This window comes from Bacillus rossius, chromosome 5, assembly GCF_032445375.1.
Source record: "Bacillus rossius redtenbacheri isolate Brsri chromosome 5, Brsri_v3, whole genome shotgun sequence".
NCBI lineage: Eukaryota > Metazoa > Arthropoda > Insecta > Phasmatodea > Bacillidae > Bacillus > Bacillus rossius.
In genome coordinates, this window is record NC_086333.1 from 56,859,341 (window position 1) to 56,878,982 (window position 19,642).

The following is a 19,642-nucleotide window of genomic DNA, read 5'->3' on the forward strand; positions in this document are numbered from 1 at the left end:
ATGATAATGTTTTCTGTGCATTCTTCTGTAATTTTGACTGTGATCTCGGAACAGTGTGAACGATTTCTTTGGAACAGGTGTTTAACCCCCTGCTCGCGAGTGTTTCTAGGTTGGGCAAATTAACGCGACCAGAATGCCACAAATCAAGCTGAAGGAGGGGTCGGGCGGGAAAGGCGGTAATCTGCTCCTCCGATGATGCTGGGTTGGTTGAAGGGTGGAGGGGAGGGGGGGGGGGGAAGCGGGGAGTTTCAGGAAACTGGACCGACCGAGCGAGCGTCAGATCTCCTGGAAGCTGCCGCCGGCTCCGGAGAAAGCTGCCCACGTGACGGGGAGGTCCCTAGGGAGATACTGATTCCAGGGAGTTGGGCGGTGTGGTAGGGGGAAAGGGGAGAGCTCTGTGAACAGGTTTGTCACCCTGCGCGAGCCGACAGGTAGCGCGGGCCTCAGTGAAGGGGCGTTGAACAGGGAGGGGAGGGCTTGTGTCACGTATTGACTAAGGCCTTCTTTATAAACTACGCAAGTTTTATTTTGTTTCTAATTTCAACTTTCCTTGTGTTTTGGCTTCAGTTTTCGACGGCCGTATAGGACGAGAAGCGTGTCGAAATCTTTTAAAGACGCAGACGTTATGTGCATAGAAGCCCACGGTGTTTAACTTTCACGCAGTGATAGAAAAAAAATTGTTTTACATTTTTCTATGTTTTCGTAATAAATATGAATTATCAAAAGAAGCCCGGGGTGAAAAAAATATGTTTTCTAATATTGTACACTTTAGTTAGTATTGGTGATATCTTGTGACTTGCTTGCTTTATCAATTGATTGCGTTGTTGCTTTCCTTGGGTAGTTTATTTAACACAGCATAAGGCCGCATTTATGAACTACGCAAGACACAAAAAAAAAACTCACCCATCGTCCATTTTTATTGCGCTTCGGCTTGCCATTATGCCTGTCATACTTGAAGAAAAATGTACGAAAAACATTTTAAGACGAAATTGTTTTATTCATAGAAAGCCAAAAATATTTTTAATGACACACATCATTAGGTTTTTGCGTGTTATAACTTTAGCACAGCGAAAGAAAAAATTTGATTCGAAGTATTGACATGTTCATGTGTTTTTATGATACAAGAATATTTTTTTTAAAATAAAGGGGGGGAAGAAGAAATATGTTTTCTATTATTTAACAATTTCAATTTTTTGCTTGGTGAAGCCTTACAACTTTTGTGATAAGTAAGTCTGTGATTTTATTGAATTGGTTGCGTGTTGCGTAAGCCTAAGCCTTTATGACACGATGGAAGGTTTCATTCAGGTAGAAGCTTCTAGCAAAAGCCTTCTTGGCAGCAGGTATGGAAGAAACTACCACATGTAAAATTGTGGCTAGCGTAGGCCTAGCTTGTCCGAATGGTTTTGTTATGATGGTTAATACTTTTTAATTTTATAAACATGGATGTTTCTCATAATTGTCACATAATGCTGTAACTGCTTCAACAGACCATATGTTCACAAAGTTTCAAATCAAAAACCAAGAAAACTTCAATCCCTCTAAAATACATTACCTTTTTTTTTAACACCAGGGGCACACTAGCACTCAATTCAGATTGGACAAAATTCCAACCTTCTAGGAAGCCTTCCACAGAAATTCAAATTGTTTCAAACAACATTTTTTTTTTTTTAAATCCCGTCTGAAACTTAAATTTCGACAATGGTTTTGCTAATTTACTTTTAAAAAATTTGATACTACTTCCTGCTAAGTTATCATCGGTCGCGGGGCCCCGGGCAGTTGCCCGCCGTGCCCGGCCCTACTGGTCAGGGAAAGTCGGGTTGAAATCATGGTAAATCAACGGAAATTCCCCGGAAAACGCCATACTGCAGTCTCCCATCACCGACTCTATCAAATCAATTATCCCTCCCTCCAGTTGGGATTTTAGTGCTAAGTCATAAACACTATAAAATCGCGTATGCAAAGTTCTGTTACATGTAAAAAAATATATAAAGAAAACAAAAAAAAAACAAACATTAGGCAGCTATGGGAATGGTGGAGGCTGGATTTTATTTATTTCTTCCAGAAAGTTACAAAAAAAACGGTAAAATATATTTAAAAAATAGCCAGGGAAAAGTCGGGGAGATCGTATTAAAAATTAGCGTGTACACCCTGTTAAATCAAGATACTATGCCGTTGGTAGGCCTACTTGACGGAAGTCTCAAGACGAGAGGTGGTACCACGCGCCGAGGTGATCTGGTTTAGAACCCGAATCTCTTCGGCAACAGGGAAACGTGGCGGAAGTTACCATAGCCCGTGGGGTTTCCTCGGGGTGCTCCACTTCCTCCCAACGATTCATTCCGTCGGTGTCGGTTTCAAGCTCCTTTTTATTTTGGAATTTTTGATACATTTCGTTACGTTTGTAGTAATAGTACAATGGTACAATGTTGCAATAAAGTACATAGTTTTTTTTGGTGTTTTTTTGACCTCTTACAATGTCATTGATATTATATTGTCTTTGTCTTTTCTGACACAATCACATTAATTGTATTTCAGGATAATATTTGCACGGACAGCTCTAAGGGAAAAACTAATACAAGACAAACCTCTGTTGTGAAGTTATTAATGTTTTACAATGATTGCCCGAATTGTAACTATGATTTTAGTTTCTATATGAAAGATATTAGGCTCCACTGTTCACTGATGCACGGTGTTCTGAACCTTTTCACAATTTCACTGTTACACGCCTTCACTTGTTTGGTGTCATACGGGACAGGTTATGATGAAAGCTGGTGAGGCATATAAAAAAAGGAGGAGAGGTTTGGTAAGGGAACACACTTTGAAAAATTTATTCTGGATGCACCATTCACATATCACCGTCTTTAAGAGGGAGTAGGTCCCATTCCAGGTAGTTATTTTATATTTACGTTACTCACGGTTAAACTTGCCGCCTCTTTTAGAGGCTGAACCTTTACAAGATGAATATAAACATGAGTGGTGTGTGTTGTGTGTATGTATAGTCACATTTTACATGATTAGCTAGCAAAGTTGCATCTTTAACCTTTTTTTGTGCAGTATGGATAAGGAGAATGAAATGGAATATAAAACTGGAGGTTTTAATGTTTAAAGTCTATTTTACTGGCTACTATGGGATATTATTTTATTTAATTTATAAACAAAAAAAATTTTTATCTAGCCTTTTAAATTCTTAGAATGTTTATGATTTTAAAAGGCTAAATAACATTAAAGAACTTTTTCTCAAAGAAATTAAAACCTACCATGCAGTAGCCACGGGCATTGCCTCTAAACCCAAAATCTTATCAATTATTTATTTTATTTGGTTCTCCTTATCCATGTTGCACAAAAATGTTAAAAATTTAAATTTCCCAGAAAATTATGCAAAACGTAAGCACTATATACTCGTATTATATAATTTTCCATTGTGTTGAAGTTAGGCCATTCATAAAGTCTACAAGTTTAACTTTGTTGAACGTAACTATAAAATAATGACCTGGGACGGGACGTACATAACCCCCGTAATGTCTGGAAATGCCGAAGCGACGTTAAGCCCATTCTAACGTCGAGTAAGGTCAGGTGAAAGTCATCGTTGGTTCACCGTCCTACGCTAGCGTGAATCCATCCTTCTTGGCGATCACAATCGTCGAGGAACCAACCGGATGTTTTCTGCCCAGTGATAGCTGCGACCTCGGCTAACCGAGTCATTAAAAAACAATAATTGGCCGAGGCTAGCGTCTATCTCAACCTTGGTGGACGTTACAGTTTTAGATCTCGCCTGCCTGGCCCACTTTTTAAGTTAGTGTTTCAAATCAACACGTCACAAAAAATAAAAGTGAGCGAGTATTTCAGCACTCGCCAGAGATGTGTAACACCCATCTTCAGCAGATGCATGTGTTCTCATGTCGCAAATACACTTATAATACAAAACTTGGACACGAAATTTAACGTAGAATTCTTTAAAATAATGCCGATAATGATAAACATACGCAAATTGTGTTTTCAAAATATAATTCTTAATGCGAATCACACGTAGTTCCCGCACCCACTGCTAGAATTTGCATTCGTCGACTATTGAATCATTCTATTTGCAGATAGAAATTCTAAACTATATATCGAAACTCTTCGGATTAAAACGAAAAAGACTTGAAAAAAAATACCAAACCCTGGCTTTGAACATGATTTTAGAGAAATTAATTTATTAAAATACTGCGCATCTTGTTAAAATTCAGTAAACAGTTAAAACTATAAATTTTACATTGGCTTTGTGAACTCTAGTTCGCGGCATCCGCCACAGATGGCAGCACCGTGGTTACAAGAGTCGTTAGAAACTCTGGCCCGTAATCAAGATGTTAGGAATTGTAAATCGCCCTTTCACTTACTCATGATCACATCCTTCGAAAAACCCGTTTGAAGCAGACCGTGGTGCAAACAAAGCCTTTGGAAAGAAATATGATTAAGTTTCTTGGCAAAGAAGAAAAACAACATTTACCTCCTGTTTTGTTGACTCTTCCATTAAATATTATCTTATACAATATTTTAATTCACATGATCCATTATGTATTGTTAAGTATGCCCTCAATCTATAATATAGTATCTTTATTTTGGTGTCTGTTTTCTCAGTCTTTTTAAGAATTTCGACATCAAAATTAATATAATAAATTCTTTTAATTTACAAATATTAATACGATACAAACCAACAAAATTGACAGAAGACGTATTTCATATCCCAAGTAATTAGTACTGTGACGAGGATGCTAGAGACGAGGCGACGGGGCAAGCGAGTCGGCCCGGCGCCCCGGCCAGTTGGATTGGGGGGGGGGGGGGGGGGGGGGGTCAAGGGTAGGCCCCACCTCCCGGACACAGGTAGTGTCCGTCACCCCGATACATGGTGGCGCCTTTCTGTCCCTCTCGAGTGTTCGGCTCGCACCCCAGAGTCCAGACATCGCGAAGTGGCGCAGCTTCTGCTGACGTGGCACTCAGAAGGGCTACGAGACCTTTCCAGAGCGGGGCCGAAAGGTGTACAAACGGCGAGGTTGACCTGCGAAGTGAGTGAAGTGAAGGGCATGAGTGACTCCTTGGGCGAGCGATGAGCGGGGTTCGTGTGCATCGGAACGGTGTCACGACGCGGGTGAGCGAGTGGTCAGAGGCAGTGTGTTCGTACCGAGGTTCGCGGTAAGAGACGAACAGTACTGTGGAACCTTACTCCAGTGCGGAGAATGAATAGTTGACCTATTAAAAGTTTAATTTATGGACATACAGTTAAATTGTTATAATTTAATTTATATTTTAAACGTTGTTAAATAAATTGAACTCTATCTTAATTAATTGGGCTATCACTTGGGACCTGTTCCCCCCCCCCCCCCCCCCCACTTTTGTAACAGTATGAGGCATTTTCGCCCCTACTTAAAAAAATTGTTGTCATGCATGGCTCAGCAACGCAGGAGCCTCGGAGATAACAACCTGAATTTTTGTTTTATGTTAACACATTTTGGAGCACGACTGGAAGTATGCACTCTAATGATGTTCGGTTCAAGCGATTAATTTCTTGTTCACAGCTCGGTTAAAATTCTTCACCCGTGAATTTGTGAAGAAAGTTGGTTACATATTAATTATCAATGGATCTTCGTAAATTCACAAATATGTATGATAATTTACAAGCACAGACTTTATTTTCTATGATTATCAACTCACAAAAATTACCTTATTAAAGTTATTCGAAACCTTGTCAAATTTAAAACAAAACCCTATAATTTTTTTCCTTCCTGGTACATGTCTTCCTTATTCACATCAGAAAGTAGATCTCGGAAGTCGTTAGTTTCCACGAAGATCAAGTTATCTGGAACTAGAAGGAAACCTTCGTTTATTTTTCCTACATGATTCTTTGAAAAGTTATTAAAATGACTGTGATTTCGAACAATATAACATTCTTATATTATTATCATAAATATTAAAAAAATTAAGATGTGGTGTTTAGGCATGGGAGTAGATTCTCCCCCCCCCCTCCCCCCCCCAAGATGGTGGCCCGATTGCGCTTGCAAAATCGTGACTGTAAACCGGGGTTGGTAAACGTAAACGTCACAACTATGTTTTATTGATAACTTTCTGTATATTTAAAAGTCGTGTGCTTATTGCATGCAAAATAAGTGCAGTATAGCTATAACATATGAGCACCCTATCCAGAGATGACATGTTAGTTACCCACGCGCAAAACTTTCTGGGGATACGCCCCCCCCCCCCCAACCCACCACTCTTTTTTCGAATTTCCACAGGCCCCACTTGCACATCATTAAAAAATTACGTCCCTGTGTACAGGTCACGAAAATCCCTAAAGTCCCTAAAAAGTAAATAAACCAAAGGACTGGTCACGAAAGTAACGAAAATGTCACTAAATAAGCAACAATGCTGCTGGATGACCCGAAACTTAATTTACAGCAACATTGCTTACTCGCATACCTATTTGTTTTTGTCATCTCATTTCAGTTTATAGTCGCACGTTTGAGTATAAATAGTTCGACACTGTTCACTTACCTCAGAAAAAAGAACTTACAAATGGATCCTTTATTGTGGATTGTAGAAAATTAAGTATTAATATGATTAACTTATTTTTAGTTGCGGTTGTGTGCATGTATTTAAAAATCACCCTTTGATGAAACAATTAAAACCAAACATTTTATTTAAAAGTCCTGAAAAAAAAAATCTTGAAATGATATTTGTTCACAAGGTATTTGTAGACATCCTTTAAAAATACAGTTTTCACGTTTGCCATTTACGTTGCAACGGATCCATTACTATTACCTCTCATTTCGTGAGCTAACTTCTGCTATCTACGGAGTCAACAGTTGACATTCTATCGTTTTCCTTAGGGAAATTACTGGTACAACTAAAAGTGATTTCTTTATGTTCACGTTGGTAGTCCTGGAGAGTGTCCATTCGGAGCAGCCGAGAAAGTTACCTCAACCAGCGGAGGACAAACATTCATTTATTACATACATTTATTTACATTCATCCTGCTGGCCAACTGCTCAGACTTTCTTGTGGTGAATGTTTCCTTTCACTTATTAGATATGACCCCTTAATTCTTCATCTGGCCCAGTGGGTACCCGAAAGTTATTTTTATTTTTTTAGCTTAGGTGCAAGGCTTATACATTTCTGTCTGCCAGACAGCTGTAGTTGGAAAGTCGTGTCTACCAAACTCTCCCATTCGGAAGAGTAATGTCACAAGGGGGTTGTACCTTGTGAAGCAGGTAGTGTGAAGTTGTAGTCCGGGGACTAGATCAGACAACCGGGTGTTTCCTAAAAAGAAATGCTATTAAAGTAACTTCATCATCAAAATCATTAACTTCTTACAGCGTGTGGCCGGGTCAGAAAATTAAAATGTCTCAAGTCTTCCTCGGTTACTCCTGTTTGTCCTCCTCCTACACTCTCGTTCCATTTATCAACTCTCTCCTGCACTCCTTTAACTATCCGCTGTTCCCACCTCCTACTAGGTCTTTTTTTGTGGCATTCTTAACTTAATAACTATTGTTTCAAATTTTTTTTTAGGTCGTGAAGATTATCTAAATATTCATGTAAAATAATTTTATTTGATTTATTTGAGTTTATTCACTTCCACTTTGAAGTTTATTAACCCTATATTGCACACAAAAATGTCAAACGATTTATATACGATTCTGCCCATCAAACATATTCTAATAGTAGCCTACCCTAATAATAGGTAGGCATGATCAACCGCATGAATCCCTTAACCAAATTATAGCGATCTCGATTACTCTACACTTAAAGAAGAGTGACGTCGGGGACGACATACTTGAGTCCGCACAGGTGGTCTTTCAGGTCGCCTATGCACTGGCACAGTCCTGTCCTCTTATTCTCTCTTCTTGTCTCTCTTTAAACTCCTACAAACCGGTAACTCTCTCTCTTTTTCTCTCAATTTCCAACCCTACATTTTTTTCTCATCTCTTTTTATCTCAATCTCTCATTCTCTCTATATATATTTTTTTTTCCTCTGTTTCGCTCTTCGACTTATTTTCTCTCTTCTTTCTTTTTCTCTATTTCTTTTCCAACCATTCCTTCTCTTTCTTTCGCTTGGTTTCTCTCTCTTTCTCCCTGTCTCCCTCCCTCTCTTTCGCTCTCTCTCTCTCTCTGGAGGGGTAACTGAAGGAGTGACTTCAGAAATGGCGCTACGGACGAAGTGGTATGGGGTCAGCACCGAAAGAGCGTTTCGTGAATGCACGCGGTGAAGGGTCGAATATTTGCGGGACGATTACAGTTTTCAAACATGCCTACGAATGTATGAAGATGTCGGCGATGTCCGTGTGTGCGACTAGCACAATTAGGGCTGCATGTGCGCCTGCTAGACACGACTGTGTTTGGGTTGCGTGCGAACCTAAAGCACCAATTTGCGCCTTTGTAGTCAATGTACTTTGCAAGTAAATGAAGACGTCCCTATAATCTGGCCCACGCTGAAGATTTAACGCCCCCCCATGTCTATGTGGAAATTACAGCTTGAAGTTGCAGTATGAAACGTTCGCGAATTGATGATACAAAACAGTTACTGGCAGCTACTTTAATTTTACGGTCACGTTTTTTGAAGATCCCTCCCTTTGTAGACTGGAAAGTTTTCCAAGTACTGCGTTAATGGTCGTTTTTAATTTTGATACGTTATAGTGATGATCAAGTTTTAACTGCGTAATTTTCTGGAAAGCTCAAATGAACTTTGAGCACACACTTTTCAAATGAACTGTAACTTTGCGAAGAAGCTCAAAAGCCCTGGCTATGGAACTTTATTCATATTTGAATAAGTCATTGTATGTTGGTATTTACGTAAATTTTTATCAGTTTTTACCTTTTTGTCTTGTACGTATTATTTTAGAATGTTAGGTAAGCGTGCACGCGGTTACTCCAGTTTTTATTTCGGCGTATTTTTATTAGTAGGTATGTTTTTTAGCGTTAAGTTTTTTACCTGAACCAGTTCAGTGCCTTTGTATATTCTGCATTTAAGAAAGGGATTTATATTTTTTGGTGATTCTATTTAAAAAAAATAAGGTAGTCAACGCTTACACTGTTATTATAATTTGCCCTCCATCAAATTTCGTTTGTAAATTTGAAAGATTTGGTTTTAATAAAACCCGTAAGGTGTGAGAGTAGGTCAGAGATTAAGTGCGGGTTTTAGTTATTTTAAATTTTGTTAATGATAGTACCGCGAGTCGTAGACGCTGTTCCTAGCGCGCTGTCTTGAGATGCATTCATTGACTTGCAGTGTGTCAGTACAAGTACAAACTTCGTAATGTAACGAAACAAATTTTTATCGTAAAGTATAAGGAATAAGAATTTTGGACACACATTTTCCTTTTGTATTTCATCTAGAGCATTATCTGAGAAATTATTTTTTTCTTAGGAGACGTGCTGTTGAAAGACGCCATGTTGGTTTCAACAGTTTTTGTTGACAATTTGTCTACATATTTTAATTTTAAAAACATTTTTGGCTTTTTGAGTATAGCACATAATTTTATGGGATGCCTTGTTATCAATAGGAGCCGAATTATACAAACAGGTTTTCGTGTGAATTAATAATTTTTTTGCATTTAATTATTTATTTTTTGTCAGATGAACTAAAACTAGAGTATTGCTGTCAGTAGACACAACAAATATTAAAATTAAAAGTTATTTAAACTTATGATTTATGACTATACACAAAATATGTTTTATGTTAACAAGCCTGGTAGTATCAATTTGGAAACAATGGTCGCAATTCACTCTGTACTGCAAACTAAGCGTCAGACAAGACTACAGCAATACACACTAGCCCAGAGGAGAAAATAATTCACACCAGATCGAAGCATTGTTTGGAGATGCTAGGAGAAAGATACTGTATGAAGTCACCCTTCGCGCTCTTTATACTTTTTTTTATCATCGAGTGGTCGCGATACCTTTTTCCTTTGAGATCAAGGCCGCCGAAGAGCCCTGTCGCGTGGCCCTGGCAGCGTGGTCGGTGGGGCGGGATAGGGTGACGGGAATTGCAGCCAACACACAGGAGCTGGCTGCAGGGGAGACTCGGGTTACCCTGTTTCTCAGGTGGCGACGGTTTCCGTCAGCAACCCGATCTCCGTCATTCCAATTTCCCTCCCCCCTTCTGCGTGTGCCCCTTTCTCCGAGTGGCACTTCACCTTGCTGTTCTGCGGCTACTCAGGGACGTCGGAACAGGGGGGGGGGGGGGGCAGCAGGGTCGAGTCGCCCCCGTGCTGTTATGCATGGGGGGGAGGGCGAGAGTAGCATTTCGCCCCCCCCCCCTCCTTTACCCAGAATAAAATTTTTGGTTCGTAGTGGTATTTTTCTCAACCAGTAGTTACAAACGTTGCATTGGTGATCACATTGATTAGAAAATTAAATTTATGATAGTCAATATACTGTAAAATGATTGCAAATTCTTAGATGGTATTTTATTTAAATTGTACTACATCTACTGTCAGAGTAGTATTTAACACATACTACGTCATCAAATTCTTGAAATGGTACATTTAATATGCCCCGGACCCCCCGCTCTAGGACTGAGGTAAGAGTGATACATCTTTTCGCCCTCCCACTCATGAAAACGTTCCGACGTCCCTGCGGCTACTATATTCCTTGTTTAATTAAATACATTCCTTGCTGACGATCAGGAGTTCACAGTACAAGTTCCGTTTTGCTACAATAAAGTGAAGATTTCAGGAGGATTAATTACAGCCAATTTAGATTTTTTCAATTTTGTGGTATAATTTCAATATGAGCTATATAGCTATATGCCTGACATTGTAAGCCTAAAATAATATCAAATATTATATAAAATATGGTCTCAAAATCACAAGATCCATTTACAAGTTCCGTAAGAGAATGACCGATTATTATTGATGGTAACTTAAACTGACATAATGTCACTAATATATATATATATATATATATATATATATATATATATATATATATAAAGTTTGTTTCAATAAAAAGTTGTGGCAAAATATTTGAGACTTCAAGAAGGCGGGTTTTAAAGGTTTTAAATACGATAGATGTCATCTTACATTCGCTGTTGTTTTAACTATAACAGATTTTTTTAGATAATTATACTTGTTTTGGACATCGGTTTGTCTTAACACATTTAAGTTTTTGAATCCCCGTAATCGTTGGTACTTGGTTGCAGTCAATATTTTCCTACCTTAAATCAATAACGAAAAAACGTTAAGTTTTTTTTTTTTTAATTATTACTGCAGCCGTAAACTAACACACTTTAATACTCTTGAGAAAAATTTTTAGTGTCGTTTCTTGCGAATTAACGACAGTGTATTCTTAATTATCGGTGGTAGAAAAGAGTTTTATTGTAAAGTCTATTGCTTTAAAATGGATAATGTTCTCTTCCGCGTAATGACAAGCGGAAAATCAGTGGAAAAATATACATATTACAAGTTGTAATATAATGTAATGCATGTTATTTATACATTACACATGCTGGTAACTTCCGAATTTTTCACTGGAATTTTTTCGCCACATAATAATAATAATAATATTTCTGAGCAAATTCTTTTTTTTTGTGCTAGTTGTCATTATGAATATATGTACTCTTTAATCCGGCATTCTTTTTTCGGGACATTCTATAATTTTATACTGATGAATCTTCTCACGATAATTTTGTTTGAGGTTGATTAGGCTCTTTTTAGACACTGCCGTCAGATCACGCCACTGTGCAATGTGATATAAAAAAAACTTTTTTATAAACAGTAACGCTCGTGTGCGTTTTTTCTTGCCATATAGCAAGTTATTTCAACATTATTTTGAATATCATTGTGTCATACGTATTAAAAAAATGTTGGCGTTCCCGTTTAAACTAGATTCACGGTCGATAATCTGATAATTTTTTCAAAAAAGCTCCCGAACGTGCCTGATTTATGAGCCTGCGCTCCTTTTTCAGGGTGTCTACGTTCTGAAAGGTCAGGGAAAGTCAGGGAAACGCCAGGGAATTTAATTTAAAACCTGGAAAAGTCGTAGGAATTAATCAGTGATAGTAATTTGATGGGGAAATATCATGCTCCAGTATGCCATTACCCTGTCAGTAAAATGGCGTACGCAAGGTTCTGCTTGAACTAGTACATACAGCTGTAGGCTGTGGCGGCTGGATTGTTTTTATTTCTTTCAGAAAATTAGTTTAAAAAATTGTTTGGGAAATTTCTCATTTGGGTCATGGAAAGTCATAGAAAAGTCTGGAAAGTTTTTAAAACTAATTGGGAAACACTGTTTGGCCTCTTTCTGAATAATATACCCATTCATAAATGTTCTGAAGATTCATCACTACACACCCACCACCAAACCCCCCCCCCCCCCACCCACCACCACCTCTCTTCAATTAAACTTGCATATCAAGCCAGGAGTTTCTTGGCTTCTGGTTTGTAGCTACGTCGAAGGCAAAGATTTCACCGAAGTTTCTATCGACCTTCAGTCGCCTTCACCAGGGTAGGTAGGAGTTAACTGCAGAGGTTCTCGGAAATTCTCCTGCCTTTTTAAATACTCCCGTAGGCATCGAGATCGTTTAAGAAAATGATGGTTGACGAGAGGAGGGTGGGATAATCGACGGAACAAAACAGGAGCATCGCGAAGGACCAACACGGGCTCCAAGCAACGTCCGCCACGTTCTCCCACTTGTGGGAAGATCATGGTTCGACCCCGTGGGGGGAATCCATCCCGGGTCGTTGTGGTGGGAGGTGAAGTGACCTCCTGAAAACTCAAAACATCGTGGTCCCGCTAAAATTACGTAGTTAACTTTGAGCTAAAGGTTTCGCGTGTATCTTAGATCGAAGTCTCCGGTAGGCCTGGCTACGTGAGCTGGAGATACGCGCGGGATATCACTCGGTCGCCGAGCGACGCGCAGTGCTCGGGATGTTAACGCGCCATTTACAAACCGATCAAGAGTTATTAAAAGTGTCTGATTACGAATATCATTCAAGTGCCGTTGCACTTCTTTACAAGTATCGTCCCATGGTTCTGTCTAAAACGTGCAATGTATAGAGAATAAGGCTGAAACTGGTGTTTTCACGGATGGTGTCTAATTATGAAAAGTTATACACATAGTAATGTAAATGGTATAGGTATAGGAAAGTTGAAGGAGCCTTTGTCTATAATATTCGATCAAAAATGTTTAGGGTCACCGCTAAAAATCCAATACAGGCACTTTACCGACGTGAAGACTGCACAACAGTTCAGTGCCTAGCGCATATAAGCGAATAGGCGTGTTATGAAAAAATCAGTTTCGCCCTTAACGTCTCGTAGCTTTTAGAGTTATTGCGTCCTGCCAGGCGGCTACTTAAGTGATCAGAATCATCAATCATTTTACTTCTATTATTTCGTTTTTTGCTCATTATTATAATAAATTCATAATATTACAATCGTTGTTTTATATATATTTTATTTTAATAAGTAATAATGGGTTGTAGAAACTTACAGGCCAATTTGTATGTCAACGCTGACATTACTAAAGATCATTCGTGTCGTTTAAAGTTTTAAATTAATCGTTAGTGTGTACTGTTCTGACATGCTTTGCTTGATTTTTTTTAAATATATATAATTCATAAATCAATTTAAAAAAATTGGGACTTTTCACAATCCCACAGACCAGATTTTTTTTTCAGGGTTTTGAGGAATCAAAACTATTTTTTTATGAATAATACACAAAAACTTTAGTACGTGCCAAAGGCTATACAAAAAATAATAATTTAAATAATATAAGTAATATAAATATAATATAAATAATAATTCGTGCTAGGTTGACAAAAGTTTCTAAAATCCATTTAGTGAATACTAATTAATTTTGTAAACAATATACGATAGTGATAAAAGTTATTTAAAATGATTAATGAAAACACAAAATTACGGGAAACAAAATGACGCGCAGCGGAAGACCGGGGCACGACCGTTGCGGCGGCGACGAGCCCGCACGCTGCGATCGGGCGAGCTGGCGCGCCGGGCGCCGACGACCTTGAACTCTCGCTCCGGGAGGACGCTCCGTGCCGCGGCGGACCGGCCTCGACGCCCACCGTCGTCGGCTCGACGCGGCGTCGCGTGCCGCAAGGACGTCGCCGGAGTTCTCTTTACATACTTAACCTCTGGTCTCTGCTGTGAAACATCTTAGCTCTCGGCATACGGCTCTTGGTGGCAGTAATTTCGTGAAAGGAACGTAAGTGTTTAACAAACGGTGCTGCCATCTGTGGCGCATGGTGCGAACCAAAAGTTCGCTAACCCAAAGGGAAACTGTAAAATATTAAACTGTTTCGTGAATTTTAAAAATACGGAGGGTGAATTTGAACAAAATTACTTTTCTAAAAAAAAAAAAAAAAAAAAAAATCAAAGCTGAGGTTTGGTATTCTTTAAAGTCTTTTTTTCTCTTTTTTTATCTGAGCCGTTTCATTATTTATTTTCACCTTTCGCTCTGTAAATCGAATGATTCATTAGGAGACGTAGCTGCTCCGGCAACGAATTCTAGTGGCGGGTGCGGAAAGTACGTGTGATTCGCGTCAAGAAATATGGTTGAAAACACAAGTTACTTGTATATTTTAACACGCTTGGCATTATTTTTAAGCCTTGCATATTGAATTTCGTGTCAAGAGTTTCGTAATATAAGTGTATTTGTGTTATGAGAACACTTGAATTTGCTCGTTACTGAGGGTAGATGTTACACATCTCTAGCATGTACTGACAGACTCGCTCACATTTTTTTTTACCGATGGCTTTCACTTCAATAATTTCCTTCTGAAGTATGTTTTCAATCATATGACTTCCATTAAATTATGTCCTGTCTGAAGCAATTTTTTGTTCAATATTAAACGGTAAAAAATATGATTATGGTCTAAAAACATTTTCAGTCAACATGACGTTTAACGGTTTCTATATCTCCCCTTTTAATTCGCGTCGTAGTTGCCTTCATGAGTGTGGCCACGCTTCTTGAAATCGTACCTTAATCTGTTTTGAAGCTAATGATACAAAATACCAGCCAATTTACAGCCTCTAGGCGGTTGGCCTTTGTTTGACGTGATTATATCGGTGTATTTGGCACAGTTCCTAGAACTGGTTCAAGGTGATACCAAGTCCGGCTACCTCCCTCCCCCCTCGTGTTTCTTCTTTCCTCGAAATTCAAGTCGGGAGTGTGACCAAGACGGTTATTACGATTGCGTGTAGGACTTGAGTACTACCCACGACAGTTTTTATTTCACGTATTTCTTTTCTTGTATGCTTTCATTTGTGTCTACTTCGGGCGGAAAGAAACTCCAAGGTTATTTTCTCCAGTTTGCCCTTCTTTTTTAAAAAAAATCCAGCTGCGATTATATATTGACCAAAAAATAAAATTTTGGCTAACAATTCTTAAAAATTTAATCTTTTTGGTGTGATTATTTTTTTATTTTAGTTTCTCGTATCTTTTACAGCGAGATGATTATAGATACACTTATCCATGTTTGAAGGGATGATTCGGCCATAATTTATTGTAGGGAAATAACCTTTTTTTTGCATGGAGTGATCTCGGGAACCAAAATAACTGATGGATGGAACTATGAAGGACATACTGTATTGATATTAACTCTTTAAAAAAAATATAAAAGACGTGTTACACAACAGCTGACGGATCCGCCTCTCAACATAGTCTCCCTTTTAACTGCATGAACTTTTGCCATCGGTGTGTCTGGTTTTCCAGACCCTTCTGGAAACCATTCTTGGACAGTGGCCACTCCAGTTCTTCAAAATCTGTAAAATTGAGTTTACGCTTTGGCGCCAAACAAAAGATGGTCACTAGGTGCCTGACTGGAGAGTGCACCATTGTGGGTGCACAAGGCCCAAGTTTTCCACACACAGCCACCAATTGCCCAAGGATTTCTGCAGTGGCCACTTCCTCTTTCCAGAGGAATCAAGTCTGTCAACGCTGTCCTTGATGGTTGCTCTCTATGGTGTCCGCTAGTCCACGGGAAGTTGTTTATGGGCTGCAGTGTGCCAACAAGTGGTTTAATACTGTACTAGTAGCTTACGGCTGCCTTCACAAGTCCAATTTTGAACCATAATCTAAGGGTAGGGGGAGAAAAATAAAGCATAAATCAATTGTTCCGTGTCTTTGTATAGAACAATATTCTTGAATTATGGCTTTCAACTCACATGCAACGTCGTCGAAACAAATACGTAATTGGCCTTGGCTTCACTAGGAGGCACCACATCTGCATTTTCAGTGTATGGAAAACATTCCTGACCTTCCGCCGAACGTAGAATCGTAGCCAAGCGCTGGTACTTTGGCTGTTGGTGGCGATTTTGGAATACAGGTGCAAGTTCTCGAAATTAATCGCATGGTTTCTTCAAAAAACTTGGTGGGGAAGGGGTGGAAGGGAGGAGGTAAAACGAACTAGTGCACTCCTCGTAGATTCGAACCCGTGTCGTCCTTAATGCGGTTCCAACTTTTTAAGGGGCCCGCCTAGTTAGAGGTGTATGTTTTTTTTATTGAGGCGGGATGATAAGTGCGACGCTCACTGGTGCCTCTGCGCGGTATCGCCTCTAAGCGCAAGTCTCTGAACTGGTACGCTGTCTTCTCGCAAATAAAAAAAAACCGAGATTCAAGCGGTAACTATAACATTACATGGTGGAGTGTTGAAGATAAGGTTTTAATGCAAGGGTCTTGGGTACTTTCAAGAATATTTACCGAGCGTTTCATGTGTAAAGCTTATTCTGAAAACACTCGTTTTCAGTCCTTTTCACACTCCTGCAAATCTATATATACATAAAAGTAGGATGTTGGTATGTATGACGTTGATAAACTCCGTCACCATTTATCCGATCACAATGAAAGATGGCACATCGAAGTGTTTCTTTTCATGTAGAAGTTTTTTATGCTATCAATTTTTTTGAAACTCGCTGCAGCGCACCAACTTCTAAACCGTTCAACCAATCGCCATGTGTAAACGGAAAATCATAGGTCATAGACACACAAACAGCAATTATGTGTCATTTCTCTATGTCCACCACACAGGCATATAGCGTTGTCCTTTTAGTTTTAACCCACCCTGTGTTCAGCCCGGGCAACGCCGGGTACTGCAGCAAGTACAGTGTGGCCGGCAGGGCCACATTTTTACTTGTAATTTATTTTTGTTGCTGGTCTCTAGTTTTATATGGTTTTTTATTTCACGTATTTTTACGCTTTTTTAATAAATGTTAATTTATCTGTAAATTTTTTTTAATTATATTTGTTTCTGTTAATTAGTTGTACGCAGTTTGGTAGCTATCGATTATGAGTTTAAGAATATCGATTGTGTTTCACGTAAATACCACTTGGTGAGCGCCCGGCGGTTGGCTGATGACGTCAGACATTCGGCTTGCCGGGAAGAAAAATTCAGCTGGGGCCGCGGGAGTTGTGCCGAGCGACCGTCGAGGTCAGAGCCATGTGACGGCGCGGACTGGTATGCCGGACGGCAACGGGCGACGAAGAGTATTGGGTTGGAGGCTCCACGATGGGTGACAGGGCAAATGGATTGCCCTGTGGTACAGAAGAAATCAAGGTAAAGAGAGGCCGCGATTTTGATTTTTACCCTCGTGGTGCTGCACTGGTTTTTGGCAAACCTAGTGAACTGTGTATTTTCCCATACTAAATTTTATTTGGACGGAACTTTTATTAGCCTGTTTGGTGAAGAGGCCCATTTGTTTCACACGTTGTTCCAGTGTGGGATTTTTTAATAAGGTCGCCCGTTTGCCTGTAGTTGCCATAAAAGTATAAGTTTGGAAGAAACGAACATTTTGCAATTTGTTTTTGAGACTTTGTCTTCGGAATTAGCATACTTAAAGTTGGCTTTAGCTAATATATCAGCTTGTGCAGTATTATTAAAAGTATGCGATCGGTATTGGACTACATGCGCAGCCTGATGTTGGTTGGTGCGGCCATTCTACGTTTTTATAAAATCATTGGCAAGTTAATAAAGAAGTAAGACTTTGTTTGAAGCTGATGATAAATACTTCTGTGGTAACATGGTTATGTTACGTGAAGAGTTTTTGCTACATTTCCCTTAAAAATAAGATATTTTTTTTTCGATCATCGTTCACGCCTTTGTGAATTCGTACCTATGGCCCGGCGTGGCATTAGACTCTGGAGTTGGTGAGGAAGGTCAGGAAGCCAGCGCACGCCTAGGATATTAACTTTGTTTTTTTGGCAAGTCTTTAGCAACGAACATCTGAAGAAAGACTAAACCGTTGATTGAGAGTTTAAGAACTTTATTTAAATAATTTTTTTGTACTTCAGTTTTATTATTGTAATATTTTTTTATATATTTATATATTATATTGATTGTCTTGTTTGATTTTTGGTATTAGGGCAGTCAGTATATTTTGATATTTTATAGTGGCCACGCCTCACGCCCTTATATATTTTTATACTTGTTGTTATCAGTATTTATATTTTTACGATTTTTTAAAGGTTATTGTTAGTATCGCAAATGGGGATAAGATGCTGCCATTATTAACGTCAGCTTTTGTAACTAAGCTTGTATGGTTATGTATAGTAAAAATTATTTTTGCAAATTTCTATTTTTTAATAACATACGTCCAAAGTCTTGCCTCTTGTTTGTTTAATGGTTACTCTACTATTATATCCTTTGAATTTTTTTGGCCTGACCCCTGGGCAGTGGTGTGGGGAATTTATATTGTTTAGCTTTTTATGCCTGGTTTTTAATATTTATTTTTTCCCTTCGCGCCCAGAGTGAGTCGGGGACGCAACCCCTCTTCCAATTAAGGAGGGAGAAGGGTTGCAACCTGCGCCACTCTGCTTGGCAGAGACTTTGGACTTTTGCGATTTTGCTGACTTTTTTGATTTTTTTAATAATGGCAGTTTCTTGGATGTATAAACTTCTTAAAGAACAGGTTTACGCTAATTTGCAAGCTGCGGGAGCAGGATCAGCACCAGGAATTTTAGTGGTCTTTTAGATTTCCAGTGATGGTTTTGATTTTTTTCCTGTGAGGTTATTGTTTTTATAGTTCTTTGCTTTAGTTTGCAACCTTTAGTTATTGATTATTTTGAGAGAGAAGGTTTTGTCTAATACGTTTCGGTCTTGACTTTGGAGCTTGTTTGTTTTGTTTTGGCATACTTAGATCCCGTTTGTTCGGTTTGTGAGTTTAGTTTGTCTTTTCCGTTACTTGTTGGAAAATCCTTCTCTTGTTTTTTTTTTTTTTTTTTTTGAGCGTTGAAATTTTTGACTGAGGCTTTGGAGGCAAGTTTTCCTTGTTGCAGGTTTGTTTGTTTGAGTTTGGGCTGGTTTGTTGGATTAGAAGTTTTTGAGAATACTTTGTCTCCAAGTCCAAGGTTTTTTTTTGACGTTTTAGTTTTTTAAGGTTGCTGTTTAAATTTTTTTTTGTTCAAGGCGGAGGTTGTGGCCGGCAGGGCCACATTTTTACTTGTAATTTATTTTTGTTGCTGGTCTCTAGTTTTATATGGTTTTTTATTTCACGTATTTTTACGCTTTTTTAATAAATGTTAATTTATCTGTAAATTTTTTTTAATTATATTTGTTTCTGTTAATTAGTTGTACGCAGTTTGGTAGCTATCGATTATGAGTTTAAGAATATCGATTGTGTTTCACGTAAATACCACTTGGTGAGCGCCCGGCGGTTGGCTGAT

The 19,642-nt window shown here is 38.8% G+C and overlaps 1 protein-coding gene across 3 annotated transcripts in view; it reads left to right on the forward strand.

The window, feature by feature from the left end:
• LOC134531825 (uncharacterized) overlaps positions 1-19,642 on the forward strand; it is a 224,390-nt gene that overhangs the window by 81,642 nt on the left and 123,106 nt on the right. The window lies entirely within an intron of this gene.